Below are 26,120 nucleotides of genomic sequence, written 5' to 3'. Positions count from 1 at the left end.
GTCTGGCACTTCTGTGGGCCGTCATATAGAGAATGCATGGTGAAGAGTAAAGGAGATGATGTCTTAATGACATTGTCAAGCTCACGGATTTAGCTGTCCCTATAGCTAGGTGTATCTTTGGACTTTCTAGGTCTGTGAACTAATAAATTGTCCATCTGCTCTCATTTTCCTACTGCTCTCATTGGCACTAGAAAAGTGCTAACACTCATGATAAAAGCACAAGAGAAGAGGTGGGAGATTTTAGATTTACTTTCTTCACACTTTTCCTCTTTGTTCTGGGAATCACAGCTTCCTGGAGAAGTACAGACATACCTCAGAGATATTGTGGGTTCAGTTCCAGATCATTGCAATAAAGCAAATTTCACAGTAAAACAATTTACCCAACTGTTTTGGTTTTCCAGTGCATATATTAAATAAAAGTTATATTTACACTACACTGTAGCATATTAAGTGGCAATAGCATTATGTATAAAAAATGCACATATCTTAATTAAAAATACTTTATTTTTAAAAATGCTAATGATCATTTGAACCTTCAGTGAATCATAATCGTTTTGCTGGTGGAGGGTTGGTCTTGCCTTGATGTTGACGGCTACTGACTGTTTACAGTGGTGGTTGTTGAAGGTTCGGGTGCCAGTGGCAATTTCTTAAAATAAGACAACCATAGAGTTTGCTGCATTGATTGACTCTTCCTTTCATGAAATATTTCTCTGTAGCATGTAATGCTGTTTGATAGCATTTTACCTACAGTAGAACTTCTTTCAAAATTGGAGTCAATCCTCTCAAACCCTGCCATTGCCACATCAACCAAGTTTATGGAATAGTGTAAATCCTTTGTTGTCATTTCAATAATGTTCATAGTATCTTCACCAAGAGTAGATTCCATCTCAAGAAACCACTTGCTTTGCTCATCCATAAAAAGCAACTCCTGATCTGGTCAAGTTTTATCATGAGATTGTAGCAATTCAGTCATATCCTCAGGCTTCATTGCTAATTCTAGTTCTCTTCCTATTTCTATCACATTGGCAGTTACCTTGTCCACTGAAGTCTTGAACCCCTCAGAGACATCCATGAGGGTTGGAATCAGCTTCTTCCAAACTCCTATGAGTGTTGATATTTTACTTCCTCCCATGTATCATGAATGATCTTAATGACATCTAGAATCCTTTCCAGAAGATTTTCAATTTGATCTGCCCAAATCCATCACAGTAATGACTATCTATGGCAACTGTAATCTTACCAAACGTATTTCTCAAATAATAAGACTTGCATGTCAAAATTACCCCCTAGCTGCAGAATGGATGTTATGTTAGCAGGCATAAAAACAACATTAATACCTTTGTACATCTCATCAGAGTTCTTGGGTGACTAGGTACATTGCCAATGAACAGTAATATTTTGAAAGGAATCTTTTCTTTTTCTGTGCAGTAGGTCTAAACAATAGGCTTATAATATTCATTAAATCATGTTATAGACAGAAGTGCTGTCATCCATGTTTTGTTGTTCCAATTATAGAGAACAGGCAGAGTAGATTTAGCACAATTCTTAAGGGCACCAGAACTTTAAGAATGGTCCAATGAGCATTGGCTTCAACTTAAAGCCATCAGCCGCATTTGCCCTTAACAAGAGAGTCAGCTTGTCTTTGGAGCTTTGAAGCCAAGTATTGTCTCTAGCTATAAAAGTCCTAGATGTTGTCTTCTCCCAATAGAGGGCTGTTGCGACTACACGAAGAATTTGTTGTTTAGTGTAGGCACCTTAATCAATGATCTTAGCTAGATCTTCTGGGTAACTTGCCGCGGCTCAGCACTTGCTGTTTCACCTTGTGCATTAATGTTACGGAGACAGCTTCTTTCCTTGAACCTCACGATCCAACCTCTGATCCAAAATAGCTTCAAAATTTTTTTCTGAAGTTTCCTTATCTTTCTCAGCCTTGAAAGAATTGAAGAGAGATAGGGCCTTGCTTTAGATTAAGCTTTGGCTTAAGGGAATGTTGCGGCTGGTTTGATCCTCTATCCAGACCACTCAAACTTTGTCAATACCAGCAATAAGGCTGTTTTGCTTTCGTATCATTTGTGTGTTTGCTGGAATAGCACTTTTCATTTCCTTCAAGAACTTTTCCTTTGCATTTACAACTTGACTTTTGGCACAAGAAATCTAGCTTTTGGCCTATTTCAGCTTTCAACATACTTTCCCCACTAAGCTTAATCATTTCTAGTTTTTGATTTACAGTGAGAGACATGCAAATCTTCCTTTCACTAAAACACTTAGAGGCCACTGTAGGGTTATTAATTGGCTTAATTTCAACATTGTTGCATCTCAAGGAACAGGGAGGTCCCAGGAGAGGGAGGGAGATGGGGAATGGCTGGTCGCAGTCAGAACATATACATTTATTGATTTAGTTTGTATGATATAGGTATATTTCATGGAGCCCTCAAACAATAACAATAGTAACATCAAAGATCACTGGTCGCAAATCATGATTACAGACATAATAATAATGAAACAGTTTTGAAAGATTTTAAGAATTATCAAAATGTGACACAGAGACACAAAATGAGGGCATGCTGTTGGAAAAATGACACTGATAGACTTGCTTGATGCAGGGTTGCCTCAAATGTTAAATTTATAAAAAACTCAGTATCTGTGAAGCATGATAAAGTGAAGTGCAATAAAATGAGATATGCCTGTACTATTTGCATCCTTTTGGCTTAGCATGTGCCATAGAAATATGGGATACCTGACCTGTTTGTCCTCCTCTGATGTTGGGAGTGGTGTGACTTCATTCCAGTAAGACGTGGCTGGCAACATTGCTCAACAGATGCGTTTAATTAGGTTCTAGGTGACAACTTGAAATTCATTCTGTAGGTCACTGGTTTGTTCCATGGGAAAAAAATAGCAAAGCAAATTCAACTTAAGCTGAGAGGCAGCTCAGGTAACTGGATAAGACTTTCGCTGTCCTAGTTTTTCACTGTAACTCTTAGGATGATCTGATTTTCATTAGAATTGGGCACCTTTAAATAAAAATTCTCTTCCAGAGGATAGTAGAAAGAACATGGGTTTTGAAATCAGGTAAATAGAAGTACAAGTTCTGGTTTCTCTGCTTACTAGTTAGCTGGGTGATCACTATAGACTTATTGATACTTTCTTTCAGTTTAGTTTTCTGTAAACTAGGAATGCAAATACCTTATTTACAGACTTTTCATGATTATTATCTATCTATTATCTAATATCTATCTATTACTGGCTAGCTGGGTGATCACGGTAGATTAATTGATACTCAGTTTTTTTCTGTAAACTAGGAATGCAAATACCTTATTTACAGACTTATCATGATTATTATCTATTTATCTATCTATCTATCATCTATCTCATTGAATTGTGGGCAAGAGGACTCTGAGCCATTCCACAACTGTCTAGCTCAGAAAAACTACAATAGAGGGCAGAGTCGTTGGTGGGTATTCTGTTCCAGACACCAGGCTGTCTACTAAAAGGAAGGCCTAATCAATCCCCTCCATGTCAGAGGTACCGCATTTCGAAGGCTCCATTTCAGAAAGCAATTGCTTAACGTTGTCTCTGACAAAAATAAACTCCTGGTCACAGGGAACAAATTAAGTCCAGAATATAAATGTATTTTATTTGCCGAGCAGGAAAGGGAGTGCTAAGTAAAAATAGGAAATTGGAGTATTATGAATCGGGAGAGCAATTCTTTTCATCTTTACAGCTAATGGCCTGAGCAAAAAGTGAACAGTTTGTTTCATGTGATGATTCACTAATACTAACTGACAAGGTTTCCATTTCTGAGTCCCATTCCACATTCAGCTGCTTGTTTTGTAGTGCAATAGTACAATTATCTATCTATATTTTGCACAGCATAAACAGGATGGCTGAAATGTAGGTGAGGAATAACCATAACTGCTTAAGTCCTTCCTGTTAAAAAAAAAAAAAAAACAGTGAGGGAAAGGCAATGTGAAGTGTCTCCTACTTGCCTTAAAATAACCGTCTGTTTTCTTTGTGATGTCCTCCTCTCTGGAAAATTCACTTTCAGAAAAATATTCTAATACAGGAAGGGGAACAGTAGCTGGATTTAATTTCACTTCGAGCTTTATTTTTGCCTCCTTTTTCTCTTTGCTGTAAATTAAACAATGTTGCAAGGAGCACTGATTCTAACCACCAGCCTAGACACAGAGAAATTACTCTTGTGCTTTGCCTTTACACGGGAACTAGGGGTGGCCTGGGGAGGACTGACGTGCGACAGCCCACCTCAGTTTAGTAAGGGTTGACAGTTAAAGATCAGTCCAGTCTTAGCTTTATTTTCCATTTGTTTCCTACATTTATTTTGCTGAGTTTTATCGTTGTATTATTTGTATGATTTGGGTTTGCTTGGCAAACAAAGGGGAACTTTATTGTATGTGGCTCATAGAATCCAAGAGCAGGGATGTGGTGGGCCTCTAGAAGCCTCTAGAGCTGGCAACTGGGAAGATTTCAGAGTTTCCTCTGCCTTCACCTCTGCCTTCTCTGCCCATCTGTTTCATTCTACTTTTCTTGACTCTCTTTTATTCTTCTTTTTTCTCTGCAGATGGGATTTTTCTACTTACCCATCTGCATGGTGGAATATGGTGACTTTATAACTTTCGAGTTTACATGTTACAGTTTTAGACAAAGACAGACTCATTGCTTCTGAATTCAAATTCCAAATTTTTGGGAAAGGGAATCTAATTGATCCAGTGTGGGTCAACTGTCCATTCCTGGTCTAACTGATGGTGGTCCGCGTTGAAGGGCCAGGTGGTTTATGGCTGCAGAGACCCTTGCCTGTGGGTGGGGAGACTGTTCTAGAAGAAGATGGGCTGGGTAGAAGTCCAAATAAATTTCTATACTCCAGACTACAAGTATTGTCCCATTTTGAAAATTACCGTGCCCAATGGAGCTTGTCCTTGGATCCTAAAGGGATTGGCCTTTACCCTCGTGTCTCATTTTTAGGACCTCCTTTTGGATTTGCTGGCTTTTCATCTAAACGTCCAGTTTTAAGAGTGGGTGCAATGAACTCATACTAAAGGTAAATCACCTTTGGCACAGCCATTCTTCTCCTCTCCCTACTTCTTAACACTTTGCACCTGACGTCATCTCAGACACAGGCTAGATTGGCCTCTGGGGACTCTCACAGGGAAGTGGTGGCCAGAGAGGAGAGACGGTGCAAGCAGAGAAGGAACATCAAGAGAGGTAGGAGGCTCACGAAAGTGTGGTCCCAGAAGCATAAGGAGGAGCACTTAAAGTGAAGGTTAAGGAGCTATGGACTCTGCAGAGCTGAGCCCACGGCCGCCCAGAGGTGTTGATGGAGCTCTTGAGCACTGGGCGTAATGATGAGCAAGGCTGGGCAAGTTCCACTATGGGGATTCCTGCCTCACTCTGGAAGTCGTATTTTTCTTGCTTTTAAGAGCTAAGTAAATTTTGTTGTGGCCTGGTTTCTATCAAGATATTACCCAAACCTGAACTTTTGTACCCCTATAATAAGCTGAAATAAAAAAAAAAAAGATATTACCTGAAAAACAGGATGACACAACAGATCTAATCCCATGAGCTAGATGTCATAAATGTGAGAGGTTTGTGGTACTTACTACGGGAAAATTTGGTTCTGCTTCTTTTTCTTCTTCTTCTTTTTTTTAAATATATATTTTTAACTACTGCACTCCCAGATGATCTGCTTATTTTTTCTGTCTTAAACTTTTGCAAAACTTTTTTCTTTGGCATACTATGACCTTGTAGCTATGATGGTTTGGGCTGTACAATCTAGAAAAACAAAGGCAGAAGTTTAGGCTCAAGAGGTCTGTTCAGTGTCAAATGCTTTCTTTAATCTTAGAAAGAAGTTGACTCATTAACTTCAGTAATGCTTTGGAGTAGAAGCCTCTTCCTCTGCTAAAAATGTTGTCTTTGAATGACACCCTCAAATTTTGAAGGTATTTATAGCTTCCTCCTCTCTTTTTTGAGATGCGTAGTATTTTTTTAATGAATTAAAGTGTTTCATTAGCTAATCCTAGTCTATCATTTAGAATTTCCTATTTTAATACAGGGGAAAGATAACTTCCTACTAATGTTAATTAGCTGTTTTGTCAGGATTAGTTTAATATCTATTATTTTTAGTGTAATTTCTATATATAAAAAGAAATCAAAGAGGATATAATTATAGATTTGTCTGAACATGACATGCATTGTCCTGTATTTTAGAGGCACAACACAAAATTTAAAAATTTCTCCCTTTTGTTTTATAGAATAATTTTCTTTTTCTTCTTCCTGAATCAGTTTTAAAACTTGCAAAACAGGCAATATTCTTCTGGTGTGGATGAGGAAACAGGTTTGCTTAGGCTTAGCAGATGTGTGGATTTTCTTTTCTCTGTGATGTAGGGACAAAAGGGTATAGATAGATACTGGGGTGAGATAACACAATTGAGTACCCAATTCTGCTACTAACTGGGGTAATTGGCTTAAGCATGCTATTTTATCTATGAAATGGGAACTAATAATAGTAATAATACTGATCTTATAGAGTGGCTGTGAATATTAAATGAGTTGATATATTTAAAGCCCTTAGAATGGCACCTACCACCTGCCTCAGAGTTCTTGTGAATGGAAAAATACACACAAAGCATTTGGTCCAATGTCTGATGCATGATATTTGTAGACACCCAATAAATATGAGCTATTATTATTCTATCCATTGTTGTTTTTTAAAACCACATGGTTATATCTCCATAACATTTCATTTAGCATGTAATTAATACATCAATACATTTTTTATTGGGCAAGAGCCAAAGATATAAAAGAGTGGAAACAAAGTGTGAACATTTCTCTTTGTCCCCCACCCCCATCAAATTCAACAATTGTCAACCTTCGGTTAAGGAGATTTTGGTCACCCCATAATCTCTATCAGTCCTTCCACACTATTCTTGGATAGTAACACTTTCTGTTTTTTCAATTTATGAAAAGTTCCAAGCAAACACAGCTTGGAGCTGGGTCTATTGTTTACAATCTCTGATCTCTAGATCCACTTTCTATGCATTGTTTCCAAATACATATCTTTCTTTGTGTGGGTGTATTTGGGACTCTAGCATAATGGATATTGTTTCTTTATCAGTATTTTTCATCTTAAAGTTCTCTTCCATGTCAAAATGTGTAAGTCTGCCTCATGCATTTTTTAAAGAACAACTACATCCCATCTATGGTATTATACAAATAGGCCATGATTGATTAACTATTTTTGTTTTAATGGATATTTTTATTTGCAATTTTTAATTATTACACATGATATTGCAAAAATATCCTTTATAGTTTATATCATTTCTGAACACGTGGCTATTTCATGGAATAAATTTATTTCTGGAAGTGACATTTCAGCATCAGGGAATGTGCACCTTTATCATTTTGATAGCAATAGCCGAAATTCCATTCAGGAAAAGCTTCATGAAATATGTGTCACCAATTTAAACTATCACTAACTGTAAGAATTCCCATTGTTTAAATTCTCACCAATACTTGATATTATTAATCATAAATATTTTTGCCAACTGGAGAAGCAAAGACTAAAATGTCATTTTATTATTCAATTTACATTTTTAATTACCAATGAGGTTAATTCACTTCTGTTAAATTTTAGAAGTTTTCAGCCATTGCTTCTTTGAGTACTTTTTTAGTCCTTCCCTCTTTTTCTTCTCCTTCTAAGACTCCCATAACAGGGACATTATCTCTTTTGTTCTAGTTCCCTAAGTCCCTGATGTTCTTTTCTTTTTTTAGTCTATTTTCTCCCTGTTGTTCATACTGCTTACATTTTGTTGTTCTATCTTCAAGTTAATTGATTCTTTCTCTGTCCCATCTATTCTGCTGTTGAGCCCAACCATTGTCTATTTTGGCTTTTGTATTTTTCTGTTCTCAAATTTTCATCTGGTTCTTCTTTATATCTTCTATACCTCTGCTGATGCTTTCTATTTCATTGCTGATGGAAACCTGGACATTTTGGATATTATGTTATGAGACTCCTGATCTTATTTAAATCTTGTGTTTTTATTGGCCTTCTCTGACACCACGCTGTTACTGCCAGGTGGGGGTAGAAGTCCAGGTTCCCCACTCGCCCACTGTTGACACCTGAGATGGGTATGGGCTCCTCTGACTTCTGAGAGGGGGTGGAGGTATCTTGCCACTGCTTCCCACATCCCCATGTGGTCTCCACTGACACTGTGGGGGAGACGGGCCCCAGCTTCCTCCCAGTGATGGTGAAAGTCCCAGCTCCCTACTCATTCTTCTCTGATATCACCCCAGCAGGGGGTTGAGGTGCTTCATTACTGCCTGGCAAGGATGGAAGTCTAGGTTCCACTTGGAGTTTGCCAGTGGGGCCACAGATTTTTCTGATATTTTGTCTGCAATAGAGTGGTATTATCTTGGTAGGCTGCACCTTTCCTGGCCCTCTGGTTAGAGAGAATGGCTTTTGCTTCTTCTTCTTCCTTTTTTGTCTGCACCTGTTGTATCTAGGTTGCTGGCCTCTCCACTGCCCAGTCTGTGATATATAAGACAGAAAAGAAAACCCATGGAATTTACGTCTATGTTGTTTCTTGGGTCCTGAGGTTTCTAGCTGGTCTGCCTTCTTCTTTCCACCTCTCAAAATCTTCTTATGTTTGTTTTACATGTAGTGTCCAGGAGACAAAGAGAAAGAAACACAGAGACACAGAGGCAGAGATAGGGAGGGGATGTTGGATCTGCTAATTAGGAAGTGATAGTGCTCAGTGAGGGAGTGAGAGCACTATGTTTCCAGTTGAATTAATATCCTGACCAAAAAAGAGTGAGAGCCACAAAGATGTGGGTGGATTCTTATCACTTCCCTCTGCTTTTGCCTCTTGATGAGCTGCAAAATATACTGCTTGCTCCTTGCAGGTGTAGGGGGGCAATATGGCACTTACAAGCACTGTTAGGGTGAGTCTCCTGGGGGAATATAACACAACAGAATGAGTGGTAAGTTGAAAAACCTCTCTGCTTATGTGTCCCAGCCATGCTCTCATGTCTTCCTTTAAGATTCATGGGAAAAGTCTGTTGAATTCATTCATTCAAAATATTTATTGAACACCAACTGTACGTTCATATATATAGATTACAGAACAGAGAGTCTTATGTATGTGTAGGTATGTTTGTGCCTTGTGTGTGTGTATGCATGTGTATATATGCATGTGTATATATACAAACATACACACGCATACACAAAAACACATTGCTCTGTGATAAAAACATAATGGTAAACATAATGCACATATTATACTCATATATGAATCTTATAATCTGAAACAGAGGACATACATTAATGAAATAATTGTAAAAGTAATGAAAATGTTAGTTTATCAGGTATAATGATTGCTATTAAGGAGAGGTATCAGTGCTGGCAGTATCACAGGCTGTCTGCGAAATCTTTCCTGAGGCAGTGAAGTATAAATTGAAATCCTGAGGATGATGATGAGGTAACCTGGTGAAGGAAATAGATGGACATTATGGGAGTAGGAAAGAGCTTTCCAAGAAGGGGAAACAAACAGCATGTGCCACTTGGAAGAAAGAACAGGCCAGTGGCAGAGTGGCCACAGATAGCTTTGTTTCTTTCTCAGTGTGTGCTTGGAGCTTGCCTATGCCTTTTACAAATGCTAGGCCCATATAGGCCAGCTTCTTGATTACAGAGGGTTATATTTAAGCCACATAATTATGGTACTGGGTTTATCGGATTAAAGGGGAAAATTATGGAAAGTCAAATATGATAAAATCTCCAACTTCAGACAGTGATGTCAGTCATGTCTAATAAACCATAGATACCCATCCATTCACCCACTATTAACTGAGCCCCTTCATGTGATATGGAAATGTGCCAAAATGTGGTCATTTCCGTTAACTAGTGCTCAGGCTAGCTGGGAGACAGATCTACATATAAAATATCTGTCAGAATGAGATCTTAGCCAAACTGAGAAGATGGTAGGATGAATTTGTGCATTTTTCTGGGCTCTGCTCTCTCTTGTTCTAAAAGAGTAATTACTGAACTGATCAACTCCTGAGAGATGTTTGTTAGTTCATACAGAAAAGCTACCAATACCAGTGACAAGCATGAGCAATTAAAAGTGGAACCCATTTGGACTCTCTACTTGGTGTTTAGTCTTTGGAACTTATTATTTTAATTATTTTGCATGGACATATTCTGTCTTTCCAAGTAGACTATAAATTCCTTGAGGATAAGGACTGTGTCTTGGCTGGGTGCAATGGCTCATGCCTGTAATCCTAGCACTCTGGGAGGCAGAGGTGGGAGGATCACTTGAGCTCAGTAGTTCAAGACCAGCCTGAGTAAAAGTGAGACCGTCTCTACTGAAAATAGAAAAATTAGCTAGGCATCCTGGCATGTGCCTATAGTCCCAGCTACTTGAGAGGCTGATGCAGGAGGATTGCTTGAGCCCAGGAGTTGGAGGCTGCACTGAGCTACGATGACACATCACTGCACTCTACCCAGGGTGACAGAGTAAGACTCTATCTCAAGGAAAAAAAAAAAAAAAAAAAAAAGGACTATGTCTTATCTGTTTTTGTATTCACACGCTCTAGTATTATGCTTTGCAAAAAGTAAATGCTCAATGATATTTTTTTTGATAGAAAGGCAAGATAAAGCAGGTTCTGGAAACTACTGTCATATGAGCCGTACTTGAAGGAACAAAAAGATTTATGCAAAAGAATATCTACTGGTAGATAGGAGAATGGATTACATATCTTAATACACTCCTATATATGTTCACAGAAACTTTGTACTTCGTTAGTTCTTTTCCACTGCTACTGTCAGCTTTGCTAAATTGTAGCCTGTCTTCCTTTTTAAAGTTCAAGGGAGTAAAACTTCTTTTGAATGATATTCTCTTTAACCTGTTTTCTTTTCTTTAACCTTTTTAAAAATTATTCTTTAAATGGACTTTTCACAATACTTGGGAGGGGGCTTGGGAGACATTCAGATTTTTGGAACATTTAAAAAATAATTTTGAAAGGCAAAGAAATGTAACAAAAGTAACCCCCAGTTGTGTAGAATCTTGTTTATTATTTATTAAATACACATGCTTGGGCTACGTCTTTTAAATGTCTTATATCATTAACCTTCAAAACAACCTTATGAGGTAGATTTCTTTTGTTATGCTTTTTTTTCTTTTTTCAGGTAAATAATCTGAAATTCAGAGAAGGCAAATAACTTACCCAAGGTCATACTGAATGCTAGTGTCATTTTTTAGAACCTGGAATGACTGACCCCATGGCCCAGTCTCTGACCTCTGTGCTATTTTGCTTTAGATGCGCTAAAATGATTCTGGGCATGGGGACTGTGTAGAAGAGTAGGACAGGATTCTCGCCCCATGTAGTCCATTGCTGAAAGCAAGAGCTAAGTCAGAGCCTAGCTCCAGAGTCAGACTTGCTGGACTCAGATTCTAGCTTGACCATGTAGTAGCTGAATCATTTTTGACAAGTTACTCAGCCTTTCTGTACTTCAGTTCTCTTGCATGTAAAATGAGGATAATATTTCCCACTTCACAAGATTACTATGAGGATGAAATGAGATAATACATGTGAAGCATTTGGAATGATAGTGACAGTGCTCAATTATGTCAGGGGCTATTTTTACTATCCTTTTCATTGTTATTGAGGTTGGCTGAGACTGACTGGGCTGTCACACCTACTGAAGGAACAAGACTAGTTCCAGGGTCTCAGGGGGGCTCGCTATCATTCCCAAACCATGGGTAGTTGAAGGAGCCTTATTTGGGAGTTTTCATGGTCCTTAGCTATCAAGACTCTGAAAAAGTTGCTTTTCTTCCCAGGATGTAGTACCTCAAAGCTTAGAGTGTCTCCTTCCTCCTGGTCAACGTTAATATCCTATTTTGGCTTGGGTTTAGAGTAATTTGTGTTTTCTCGCTATCCACAGACAACTATTTTGTTCCTATACTTTACTTTTAGAGTTTAGTAGAAAGTAAAATAACTTTGAAGTTGTAGCCAGATCCTACCCTTTTTAGGCAAATCTACTAATTTGGAGAACTGTGTTCTTGTATTGGCTGTGACATAAAATAATTTGGGCAAGCCATTTCATCTCACTGAGCCTCAGTTTCTTCCTATGTATAAAAAGAGAATTGGATCATATAATTTCTAAGACTCGTTTCAATTCCAAAATTCTTTTACTGTATATTTATGTGATTTTGTTTCTGTGTCAATTTATACAGGCCAGATTTTCCTCAGACTACACAAACTATGGACTCCTCTGTCATATGTTTATGAAAGGTTTTTAGGTGTTTTCAGAGCTGATCGTTCTGCCAGGAAGTGTATTAACACTGTTGTACATTTCCCAGTGTCCTCCCGCCATGTCATAACAGTCCCTTCCCTTGTAGACCTCAATCACTAATTGCAACTCCCTCTACCCACTTTTAGGAAACCTCCCCAGAGGTCAGTTTGAGTCGTACAGGCAGATAGATTTCTTTCACCTCAGTCTTCTTTTAATTTTTGCTTTCTCATTTACGCATGTTTACAAGCAGATCTGTTGCATCTCTTACACTAATAGTATGCTTTTGTTTGTCTGTTTTTTTAAGAGACAGAGTCACACTCTGTCATTTAGGCTGGAGTGCACTGGTACAATCATAGCTCACTGTAACTTTGAACTCCTGGGCTCAGGTGATCCTCTTGCCTCAACCTCTTGAGTAGCTGGGACTACTGGTGCATGACACCATGCCTGGCTAATTTTTCTTATTTTTGGTAGAGATGAGGTCTTGCTATGTTTCCCAGGCTAGTCTTGAACTCCAGGCCTTAAGTAATCCTTCCACCTTGGTCTCCCAAAGGGCTGGGATTTTAGCCATGAGCCATTGGGTCTGGCCTTAGTAGTATATTGCTGCCATAGCAAATTACCACAAATTTAGTGGCTTAAAATAACACATTTTTTTAATCTTAAGTTCTATAGGTTTGAAGCCTATAACCTAACAATGGGGCTAAAATTAAGATGCCAACAGGGCTGCACTCTTCTCTGGAAGCTTGAGGAGAGAATCTATTTCCCTGCCTTTCCCAGCTTGGAGACTGTGGCATTCCTTGGCTCATGGCTCCTTTCTTCCATCTTCAAAGCCAGAGATGGTGGGTTGGGTCTTTATGTTGAATCCCTCTTACCATGTTTACATCATCACCTTTTCTCTGACTCTTTCACATCCCTTTTCTACTTATAAGGACTCTTATAATTACATTGGGTCCACCTGGATAATCCAGGATAACCTGTGTATTTCAAGATCATCTGATGAACAATCCTGATCCCATCAGCAGCTTTAATTCTATCAGCAATCTTGGTTCTCTTTTGCCATGTAACTTAAAATATTCACAGGCTCTGGAGATTAGGAGATGAACATATTTGGGGGGGGCATTATTCTGCCTACCACAAATTGAGACATCTCCTAAAACTGTAGCTCTACCATCTAGACTTTATACACAGCATCATATACATCTTACACTTCCTCAAAAGATAAAATGGGGAAGAGTTTTGAAGGAATCAACAGTGGCACTAAGAGTTGCTAAATATTCCAGGTTTATGATATTAGGTTCGAAAACCTTCTTCATATCCCCTGTTATTCACAAGATGAACAGATTTTCAGTAAGAAAGGAATGCCTTGCTTTCTGCTCATGCACTCCTTCCACAAATACAAAGCTTGTTTCAGCAGAGTTTCTCTTTTTAATGGACTTATAGATTGCAGAGTCCTTGTTAATTAATTCAAAACGCATTTATTTTCATATCTTTCATATCTTCAGGTTGTCGTTCAGTTTCTGCCTCACCACTGCTGAGTAGTGGAGCACTGAATCTGAATGGCCCCAAATTATTAACTATAGAACTAAACATTGGTAGTGGAAGATATCATCACATTACTTCCTGAAGTCATTTATTTTCCCTGAGCAGGCCTGAGCTTACAGAAATAGCTAGACAAGTCCCTGATTTCCAGGTGCTCTGCTCCAAGGGAGACCACAGGCAAGTAACGATCTTGTCAACAGCAGGGCTTTCAGAAGGTGTAAAGTAGTTCTTTGCTGAAAAAAGATTGGATGAGCCCCTTACATGTAATTTTCTTTTCTTCTTTAAGATATTAATTATTTGTTGCCTAGTGACAAGAGATGGACTGAATTCTAACTCTGAATCCTAATTCTACCAAGTCTGAATCCTAATTTTACCAGTCACTAACTCTGTGACCTTGGGAAAGTTACTTGACCTGTCAGAGCCTCCTATCCTTAAAATGGAGATTATTAATATTGTTTTCCTCACGTATTTGGTATCAGGATCAAATGAAATGCCATATCAAACATTCCTAGTACAGTGCCTTGCATATGACAGTGTTTGATAAAGAGTATCATTATTCTTCATGTAATATCTGGCACACCCAGACAAAGAGTACGGCTAAGAGAGAATTCTATTGGAAGGATCATTTTTCTGATTTTCCCTTTTTGTATGACAAACTTTTTCAGTATAATCTTTTTCCTGTTAGAAACATAATGTCTTTTCATTACAGAATGTTTGAGAAATTGAAAAAAAATTAAAAGATAAAGTGACTGCATTCCTACCACATAGACACAAACACTTTTGACATTTTGGTGTATTTCTTGCTCTCATTCTTGCTTAGTTAGAGGTTTTCATAGCTATAAGCAACATAAACTCAAGTTAGCTTAATCAAAAATGGACATTTATTGAAAGTGTATTAATGAAACTCAAGAACATCAAGAAGGAATGAAACTAGTAACTGAAAAGATGGCAATAATAACTTATTCTCTTCATTCTTCCAAAATGTTTTCCTACCTTTGTTTCCTTTTGGTGTTTTCCTGATCTTTTTTAAAAAAATATGTAACATATGCATAGGATGTTTTTCTGCTCCTGAAGACAGGCTTTCTTAACTTTGCATTTGCATGTGGCTACCCCAGTTCTGGCTTTCTACGGCCTTTGTATAAGTTTAAGGAAAAGCTGAGCTGCTGCATCAAAGAACCCACAAAATACATTGGCTTCAAAAGAAGTTTATTTCTGTCTCACTTCAGGTTGGTGAGACAGTTCTGTTCCATGTAGTTATTCTGGGATCTAGGTTTCTTCAATATTTTTTTTGCTATGCATTTTTTGTACTATTTGCCTGGTTGAAGCTGGTTCATGGGTATGTCCAAGTTTAATTCATGGGAGGAGGTAGGGAGAGCTAGTTCAGGAGAAAGGGCTTGTCTTTAGCAGATAAGCCAGAACTTGCATGTCTTACTTCCATTCTTAGTCCTTTGACTTGAAGTAAACCATATAGCCACAGCCACCTGCAAGAGGCGGGGAAATATCAAATCTAGCTGGTTTTCCTTGTGTCCAGCCACAACCCTGTTATAGACAAAAGGGACTAGTAGACAACTAGCAGCCTAATATGACTTCCTAGTTTAAGAACCCATGACAGCTCCTCTGCCTCAATTCCATATTCTCTTGATGGGGCTCTCAATGGTCTAGTCAGGGTAAGGTGTCTACCCCAGTTCAGTTAGTTCTTGCCTTGGGAGGCAGGGTCATGTAGACTATAGCAACATCATAGGGATTCTGGGAGAAGACTAAGAAGGGACAGAGTATACAAAATGCCCATCTATATATGAATATATATATACATTCCCCCAAATCTGGACATAAAAGCACACACAGAAATATTTGGGGATTCTCTCTCTTTTCTCTCTTTGCCTCTGTCTCTCCAATCCCTAGTCCATGTATCCTTATCTTTATTTCTTTCATCCATCCATCCATCCATCCATCCATCCATCCATGTTCTACATGTTACCCAATTCTTTAGAGAACATAGTTCTGCTTTCCTCCTGGGCACACATCTAGATCACATTTCTTTCTTTCTTTTTTTTTTTTTTTGGCTTCTTAATTTGTTTATTTTATTTATTTATTTTTATTTCAGCTCTTCATGCAGGTACAAAAGCTCAGGTTATATACATTGTCCAAAAATATGGAACGCTTCATGAATTTGCGTGTCATCCTTGCACAGGGGCCATGCTAATCTTCTCTGTATTGTTCCAATTTTAGTATTTGTGCTGCCGAAGCGAGCACTAGATCACATTTCTTAGCCCTTCTTATAGGTAGGAGTGGCCATATGATTGTGTTATGGCTAATAGAATGTGGAACATAAAAATATCTTGCATAATTCTCTACTCCCCTACCAAGAGGTAGTTGAATACTCAAGGTGACCTTGGAATCCATGTGCTGCACCCTTTATTAGTCTGGGAATGTGAATAACTGTGTGGAGCAGAGCTCCTACCTTGCTACTTGACACCAATTAAATTGTATTAACACATTAACTGCAATGCGAGTTGTATTTAACTCATGCTAGTTTTGAGCCCAGAGCCTCATGTAACTCATGTCTGTTCACCTTGGGAGCCACAAGAACTGTTTTTCAAGTTGCATATAACTCATGCACAGAAGACAATAAAAAATAAAGAATTTTTCATTAAATTAGAAAGGATCATTTTGTTTTCAAAGCTCTTATTCTATTTTCATAATAAACACTGTGTCCCCAAGAAAACAAAATTTTTTCTAGTGTGGCATAATATAAAGTTGAAATAAATTTCTGTTGCTTTAATTCACTGAGATCTTGAGATTGCAGGTAGGATTACCTTAATACACTCACTATTTTCTGCCATAGGTGGTATCCAATGTCCTAGCTATGATTTCTGTCACTTCTTAGAAACTTATATTTTTTATAGTACCTCTCTTTCTGATTTCTTATTTTATTAAACTCTTGAAAATTATTCATCTCTCAACTCCTAGAGTGGTTCTCTTCTTCCTCACTCACACCAACCCAGGTGTAAGAGCAAACAGCCCCCATCCTTCAATTTTTGAAAAATACCATCATCCAAGGCATTATGGGCATGGCATACATTGCTGAAGGTTCATAGTAATCCGAGTGAATTTGATACTTAAAAATCTATGTTCTTATAAGTCCTCACTCCACTTACTCCTATGTTACTTGGCTTCCTAGTCCTTCTTTTCTCTCCTTTTTTCTACGTTCCTCCACCCTCAAATTAACCTTTTTTGTAGAGCAGTTTAGCTAGCTAGTTTTTTGACTAACTCCAGCCTATCTAGGCTATCGCTAGAAAGCCTCTTTGTCACAAAAAGTCACAGTCACTAAGGCATCTTAATTTATTTTGACCTCTAATCCAGATGCAAAAAAATCCTGGCATCCCTTGGGTTAATATAAGATGACCCTTTACAGTATCGACCATTACATATAAAACCTAGCAAAATCCAGGTGGTAAACTCCCTTAGGAAAAAATCAGAAGAGATGGCAACAATGGGTGCATATTCCCAGATACAACTGGGCTGGAGCTGGGTATTGGTTTTGTCCTATAGATGGGCAGGTGCTCTTCAGCATGCCGTGGATAGCCCCAGTATCATTATTCCATGTTATCTCTTATACATCAGTGGTCCCCAACCTTTTTGGCACCAGGGACCAGTCTCATGGAAGACAATTTTTCCACAGACTGGGGTGTGGGGGATGGTTCTGGGATGATTCAAGTGCATTACATTTATTGTGCAGTCAAACCTCTCTGCTAATGATAATCTGTATTTGTAGCTGCTCCCCAGTGCTAGCATCACCACCTCAGATCATTAGGCATTAAACTCCCATATGGAGCACGTAACCTAGATCCCTTGCATGTGTGGTTAACAGTAGGGTTCATGCTCCTATGAGAATCTAATGCTGCTGGTCTGACAGGAGGTAGAGCTTGTCTGGTGATGTGAGCAGTAGGGAGCAGCTGTAAATACAGATGTACAGATGAAGTTTCACTTGCTCGCCTGCTGCTCAGCTCCTGCTATGTGGCCCAGTTCCTAACAGGCCATAGGCCGGTACCAGTCTGTGGCCCGGGGCTTGGGGACCACAGATATACAGAGACCATTTCACTGATTTATGTCACTTGCCTGGGTCCTTAGGCATATGAGCTTGCTGCTTCTCTCCCATCTGGAAACAGTTTCCATCCTGAGAAGAACAAAGTGTTCACCTCTCAAAATAACAAATATTCTCCCCTGTACACATACCTATTGCCCACTTTGCTATTTTTCTGGTCCATAGAACGCTCAGTAGTAAAATATAAATGTATCATAATTTAACTATTTCTCTAAAGTTGTTAATTTGGGTTGTTTTCAAATCTTTTTGTATAAATGTTTATTTACTCTCCTTTTCCATAGGTTAAATTTCTAGATGTAGTATCACTTGGTAAATAGGTATGAAGAATGTATAGGACCTGGTGCATATCACTAAATTGTTCCAAAAAAGATGATAATCAGCAATGGAGGTCAGAATTTTGCCTGTGGTTTTTAATAGGGTTCAACTCAGTCTTGAATCATAGCTCCTAAAATATTAATACTTGGAAGGGTTCTTTAACTTTGAACTTTAATTTTGACTGAATTCATAGTATGAAATGAAAACTATATGTAGTTTAGTATCTGGTTAACATAAGGATAAGCTATAAGTGATTATAATGAAACCAGTATTTTAATTCATCCTCACTAAAAAATGAGTACAACACTTAGCTAAATGTGGCTGAGAGAACAATTTTGGTTCCAGTTTTTCCTCCTGGGCCATCCAAATCTTGTTGATCCTTTTCCATGTATTTCATAGTGTTCTTGTTCCTTCTTGTTCCTACAAAGTTACTTGCTTTGAACAGGACATTTCTTACTATTTACAGCAAATTTTTAGTTTCCTTCTGCTTCTTAAACTATGGAGTCTATCACAGTGTTCAAAAGAGACTGCTTTTCTCTTCTTCTATTCTAACTACTTCTCATCTGTTCCTTATATCCCAGTGAGGTTCTCCTTATTTTTAAGGTCATCTTCAGAGTTTCTATGTTCTGGCTTACCTGGTTATGATAGTTTCATCTAGTGTTTTGGATTCGGACAGAAATACTGGGTCAAATTGTGTGTGCAGTAGCATAATCACCATTATGTTTTCTGTGTCACACTGTTAAGTATCCTTCTGGACCAGAGCAGGTCATTTTAAATATCTAACTACTTGTTAACCACATTCATGCAGCCTACACTAGTGAATGATGGATGTAAAGTTATGACATAATTTATTACAGCAAAACTCTTGTTCTGATACAAAAAGAATCAAAGGGAAAGTTCAATGCAGAAGCTCTCATCCATTTAGGAATTCAGGAGTCTCCCTTAAAGGCAAGTGTGTGGTTGATGCTCTTCTAATATTGTTCCTGTTTCAATAATTATAAGATGTGACTTTACAAGAATAACAACAAAAATCAAAGTGATTGTTTAGTGCAACCAAGTATGTTTTTTATATGTTTATAAAGGATTTACCTTAAGAATGAATCATTTGAGTTCTGGGTTTTGCTTGCATAAATTCTGGTCTAGTTTAATGTAAACATCAGAAGCCCTTTAATCCAATCCAATCAGAACAGTAGTTGGTTAGCTAAAGTGGTTAACTGAAGAAGTTGGTTAAAACAGGAAATTATTTTAAAAAGACACCTTTAATATTTTATTTACCTTAAAAATATATAAATTTGTGTTCATTCACCAATATTTTGATGTCAGTCCACTGTCTTCATTTCTGGTGTGGGTTCCCTGATTGGAGCTCTGCTTCATCTTTCTTGCATCAACCACACCAATAATTCATTGTCTGTGAGTTCTGGTTTTGCTTCTGTAAGTGGAGCAATAACCTAGAGACATGGGTAAAGCAATCCGAGTGCTGGCACCTTCTACATTTTTATGATTCCTTAAAAATATTTTATGGTTGTCTCTCTCACACCTAATCTGACAGCATATTTCTTAGTGACTCAGCTTTACAAAATCTTTCTATCATTCAGTATAGTTTGCAAAGAAGCCACATTGTTTTTTGCATTCACATGTCATTGATTTACATTACATTTCATGAAGTTATATAATTATGTAATTACAAAAACAAGTTCAAGAGGCATAAACAGTATTAGAAACAAACATAACTGACTCATGGCAAGCATCCAACTCAACTGGTGGGAGTAGACCTGAGTGAGCAGACCAGAGAGCGGTCTCTGCCATGGGCTTTCTCTTGGCTCTGGGGCTCTGGGCTTCAACAGAAAAGCTTTGCAGACAGTGGGAGCATCAGGCAATCTGGCAAGTTGTTTAAATTGGAGATGGATCAAGAGAGTTCTACTGTACTTTTAAGATCCTTATTAAATGTTTTATAGACAAATTTGAATGCCACTTTCTATGATTTCAGTTAATGTATGAAATAAATATTTTGCAGAAACACAAAACCTTTTTGCTTGAGTTTCTGGAAGATTTTACCTTTTATTTTACTGGAACTCTCTAACACTTATTTTGACCTAATTCTTGGCAATTTCAATATCTGAGGAATATTGGATATTGGAAGATGAATCTTTCCATACATTGACTTCTCGGTTCCTTCACCTCTCCTCTTCCCCCTGTCTTGTCCTCCACCCTTCAGGCAGTTCTTCATTCTCAAAGTCGTACCTCGACTGTGTTGTTGTCAGTAACGGAAATCTCTTCATAAGCTCTATTTCAACTCCCTTCATAACCACAGCTCCAAAAGTCCTTCAATCTGATCTTTCACTTTCTCTCACTCCCCTCTTTTATGTATTTCTCTTCTTCTCCAGCTTATATTCCATGGTCAATCACTATCACTCCCTTGCCTACACTCTTAACTCCCCTGTTGTACCCTTCTTGCTTTATAAGTTTTATCTCATTACCTTTCTACTTTGGCTACACGCAGGTAACAGAATGTGGGCATAAACAAATATAGAACTATGTGATTGGTCTCACTTTAAATTCGTGATCACTCACCTCAAGTGGGTAGTAGGCAGCTCGGTTTTATGTAGTACATTTTCTTTTCCACTCTCCTACCTGATCATTTCATACTTTCTCTTCATACTTTGAATGCTCATATCTCCTCCCCCATCCTCTCTTAGCTGACCTCGCTTCCTGTTCCACTTGGAAAATAGAAGCAACTGAAAGAGACTTTCATAAGTTTCCACCCAGCACTACTCACCTTCTAGCTTTAGTTCCCATACACTCTGCCTTCTCTTTTATCGACTGTCTCACTTTCTTCTTCATCAAGTTTTCCTCTTCTGTTGGATCATTCTCATCAGTATATTTTAAAAAATCCATTTTTGCTGCCATTAAATAAACCCCTAACTTCTTTATTATGAATCTCATTTCTTTCTCTAGCTACTTGCCCATTTCTCTGCTCCTTTATATATTAAAACTTGTTAAAGAGTGATCTATACATACTGCCCCCTTTTTTCCCCTCCCGCTCTCTTGAACTCATTCCAATCAAGCTTTTACCCCTAACACTCAACGAAAACTTAGTAAAGTCACCAGACCTTCACATTGCAGGATCCAATGGTAATATTTCAGTCTTCATTTTACTTGACCTATCAGCACACAATTTGGTGCAGTAGATCACTTACTGTGTACCTTACATTATTTGCTAAACCTCTAGGCACCATCCCCTTTCTGACCTTTTCCTATACTTTTTCTGCTCCTACTCAGTCTTCTTTGCTGGTTCATCCTCATTTCCCTAACATCTTCACATTGAAGTATCTCATGGTTTGAATTTCATCTATTCTTTATCTACATTCACTTCTTTGGAGAACTTAACTAACCTCATGACTTTAAATTCCATCTAAACTCTTATGACTGTTATCTTTACAGTTTAGCCTAGATCTCTTTCCTGGTACATGCAATTCATATTCAATCTCTACATTAAAGTCTAATGGGAAGTTCAAATTTAATATGTCCAAGACTAAAATCCTGATCTTCTCCCCCAAAACTTGCTCCTTCTGCAGGATTCCCTATTTTAGTAAATACAACTTTGTCTTTTAAGTTGCTCAGTATATCAGTTAGCTATTGCATCATAACAAACCACGCCAAGCCTCAAAGGCTTAAAACAACAATCATTAATTATTAATTCACATGTCCAAGATTGATTTGGATTTGGCTGATCTGGGCTTGGCCTGGTACCTCTGCTTCAGGCTTCAGAGGCCAAGACAGCTCTACTTCTCACTGTTGGTCACCCCAGCAGCTCTACTGCACTGGTTCCTTATCTTTCTAGAACAGGCAAGCTGGTCAGGGAATATTCTTTTCATGCTGATAAAACAAGTGTAAGAGAGCAAGAAATAATGTACATGACCCCTCAAGTTCTAGGCTCAGAAAGGGCAGGCAGTCACTTCCATACACATATCATTGGCCAAAGTTAAGTCCATGGTTGAGCCCATAGTCAAAGAGTAGGAAAACAGATACTTCTCACAGTGAGGCCATGGGAAGGGCAGGATGCTGGGTGACGTGAAGAATTGAGGCTGATTTGGCTGATCACACTCAGCCAAAGTCCGTGCTGTCATAGTTGATTCCTCTTTCTCACCTTCTTCCCTGCCAGGGTCAATCAATAAATTCTATCGACTTTCCCTTCAAAACACATCCCAAGTCTAATCACTTCTCATCACCTTCACTGCTACTACTCAGGTCCCAGCTATCATCATATCTTATTTGGGTAACCATAATAGTCTTTTATCCGGTCTTCTTGCTATTGCCTCTTTCTTTACTTGATGGTATTTATTAACAAGGTAACAAGAATGGTCCTGTTAAAATATGTCATTCTTTTTGAATTCTTCCAAAAACTTCCCAACGTAGAGAAAAAGCCAAAATTCTTTCTTTCTTTTTATTCATTCACTCTTTCATTCATTCATTTTTTTTATTAGAATTGGGGTCTTACTATGTTGCTCAGGCTGGTCTCAAACTCCTGGCCTTAAGAGATCCTCCTGCCTCAGCCTCCCAAAGTGCTGGGATTATAGGCATGAACCATCATGCCTGGAAAAAGTCAAAATTCTTACAGTGGCCTAAAAGAATGTATCTGATCTTGATCCCATTCTCTTACTTCTATGAAATCATCTTTATATTCTTCTGCCTGATGTTACTGTAAGCATAGTATACTTCTTGATATTTCTTGGAAATGTCAACTATACCCCTGCCTCAGGATCTTTGAACTTGCTGTTCCTTCTACCTGAAATGCTTTTGCTCCAGATACAATGTCTTGTTCTCTCACTTCCTCAGGTCTTTGCAAAAATATTACCTTCTAAGTAGGCCTGAATTATTCAATTTGCTCCTTTTCACTCATCTTCAAATCTTGCCACCCTCAGCCACTCCCCTTTTTCCTTTCCTGCCTTGTTTTTCCGTAGTACTTGTCACCATCTAACATACATATGCTACATATGTTTTATTTATTTATTTTTAATTTTTGGCTTTCTTTACTAGAATGTAAACTCTATTCTTACATATTCTAGTGGAGTTTTTGTCCCTCTTGTTCACTGCTGTATCTCCAGTGTCTAGGAGAATGTTTGGCATATAGTAGACCCTTAATAAATATTTTTTTGGACAAAAGAATGATTGAATGAATTTTACTGTTTCATCAGTGTTTAGTTCATCATGAGCAGAAAGATTATTCCTTTGCTTATTTGTGAATAATTACCAGTAAATATCTTAGGGATGGTTAACTTTTGAATTACTGTTTATTATTTATAGTTTCCTGTAGTCAGCTATGGATTTAGGAATTATTTTGCCAAAAAGTTTTTATAATTTTGAAGTTGATCAACTTCTTTTCAACTGAGTTTTATTTTCATTTTTTCCCACTTCTTGTTTAATCGATAGTCTTTACTCTGGACAACACAGAATCTTTATGATTTCTTCCTTTTATTTTGTAAAATGACCTGTTTTGCAAATTTCAGCAAAAATTGCCTCAGCAGTGGAAATCAACAAGTTTAATTCCCCTTTAGGTTTTGAGATGATTAAAATTGAGAATAGGTGGGTTTTTAAAAATATGTTATTTCTTCAGCTTGATAATTTTATTTTCAAGCTAGTTTATTTTTCTAAGCCCTCCCCTTTTTTCCCCTTCATTGAGGGCTAAGTAAGTTGCTTTACCTTGCAGAAATGTGCAGCAGCATCCTGCAAAATCTTTGAGGAAGCTTATCCATTGTCATTAATTTTGGAAGATTCATGGAGCTCTGTAAAAGACATAAAAAGTCAGTGCTTCGAAGCTGGTGATTATTATTTTTTACTTTTCTTCCCTTTCATATATTCAAAGGGTGGGTGGGCATATTGCCTTAGTTTTAATGCTAGTGTTTCACGATCAGAGATAGTCATTCTTCCCAAGCTCTAACAGGAGGGAGCAACTGCTCATCCAAAAAAATTGAGGCTGGTCTGCAGTAAGAATTATGTGCATCTGGATTAAAGGAATTGGTTTGGGTCTCCTAGCATATATCAATAAGTTTAGTTTCCTTTGTATATTTTATAAAGTTCTTTTCATTTCTTTTACTTTATGAAAGGCGATTGAAGTAGAGGTTTAAAGGAACTAAATATATTGCTGCAATTCTCTACAACCATTATGCTTCCTTCCATATGTCAGGCTGAAGACAATTATCAATAAAATGTGTGGAATTATTATTTGGTGCTGACACACCACTTATCACACACATTTGTAAAGGCACAAGGGATATGTTGTATTAAGTTTTCCTAGTCTTTACAAATACCTCTTTTGATCTTTGATTGTTTTCATTCAAATTTAAATGTTTTTCAATTCATATTTAGTCTTAAATTTGAATAGGAAAAAAAAATCCTCATTATCCTGTTTTTTCATGTTCCACATCCCAAAGGAAGTTGTTTTTTTTTGTTTGTTTGTTTTGTTTTTTGCCAGCAATGCATAATCTTGGTTTTCCCCCTGAAATGATCAAAAGATAATTCTCTTTACATGAAAAAAATGGAACTTAAATGATATAATTTTTAATGGCTGGTATATATTAAGAAAAATATTCAGCATTTGATCTCTCTTCTAAAATAAAAGCAATAGATCAGTGAGTCCATGAGAAAAAAATAGTCACTTCAGTATTCTCTTACAGAAACCTTTTTTGTTCGTCACTATGATCTTCTGATATTTTCTTTGGGGCCCAGTGATCCCTTGCCCTTATCTCTTCCAGAAAAGAAATAGGAGACTCTACCTCAAAGAAACAAATAGGAAGAAAAATGAATGGACATATCACTGTGGACATACTTTGCAGATATTTCCAAAGTTAATTTCTCCCCAAGGGAGGGTAGTAAGCAGTCATTCACTTTGGAAGGTCAAAGTCTTATTTTTAGTCATTTAAAATGAAATGTTAATAAGAACACAATTAGAGTAAACAGTCTACAGCCCATGTGAGAATCATCAAAGTTATGAACAAGAGGAGGCATTTAAGTGATAAACATAATTGCTGAAATCAGGTTGCAGAGAAAAAAGGCGATTAGACTGAGCATATGCAGTGGGGTTTTAATCAGATCTTTTCTTTTTTATTACATTCCACCGCCCCCGCCCCAGCCCCCACCCCAGATATCGGGGAAACTATGGTTTTCCTCTTTGGTCTAGAGGGAAGGAGATAAGACACTTCATAGACAAGGTAGTGAATGTCCACTTTTCCTTTCCACTTGCCGCCTGTGACAGTCTACAGGCCCAGCCACTCCTGTAGGTTTCACTCCTTGCTGGAGCCATGCCCATGTGCCCAGGAGGGAGGACCATTTTCCTCCATGTGAGGCACACAGAGATTTAATAAGAGAGGTGTGATAAGGTTTCTCTAACTCTATGGAATGCTAAAACAAGGGACTGATCTGACCTCAGCACACCATCTTTTTTAAAACTTTAAAGCTCTGGAATAATGCTCCATTGTAGAAAGAGGTTTTTAAATGTCTGCTTTTGAAAATTGTCAAGGAAAACATTCAGTTAATCAACAGCTATTCATTGAGGCTTATTTTTGTTTTCATGTTCAGAGTTTTCACATCTGCTATCTCATGGCTACACCAGGACATTGAGGGCATGAGGAACTTCTCGTTCCACATCATTTAGACTTTGCTTGTCTGATGGCAGGAGGCCTCACATAGCCTGAAGAGTCAGAAGAGCAACTGGCTGGTGAAGACTGTGGCCTCTGTAGTCATTCTGCCTGGCTTTGAGTCCTGGTTCTTTGCAAGCTATGAGAACTTAGGAAATTATCTAACCTCTCTGCGCCTCAGTGTCCTATCTGTAATATGGGGACAACAATAGTATCTCTTTTACAAGGT

The 26,120-nt window shown here is 37.9% G+C and overlaps 1 non-coding gene across 1 annotated transcript; it reads right to left on the bottom strand.

The window, feature by feature from the left end:
- Positions 1-15,983: 15,983 nt before the first annotated feature.
- Positions 15,984-16,090, bottom strand: LOC123640819. Its single transcript, XR_006736063.1, has one exon. It is a non-coding gene; the product is annotated as a U6 spliceosomal RNA (small nuclear RNA).
- Positions 16,091-26,120: the final 10,030 nt, after the last annotated feature.

The sequence above is a fragment of the Lemur catta genome, chromosome 6 (assembly GCF_020740605.2).
Source record: "Lemur catta isolate mLemCat1 chromosome 6, mLemCat1.pri, whole genome shotgun sequence".
NCBI lineage: Eukaryota > Metazoa > Chordata > Mammalia > Primates > Lemuridae > Lemur > Lemur catta.
This window is presented reverse-complemented; position numbering and strand designations above follow the sequence as displayed.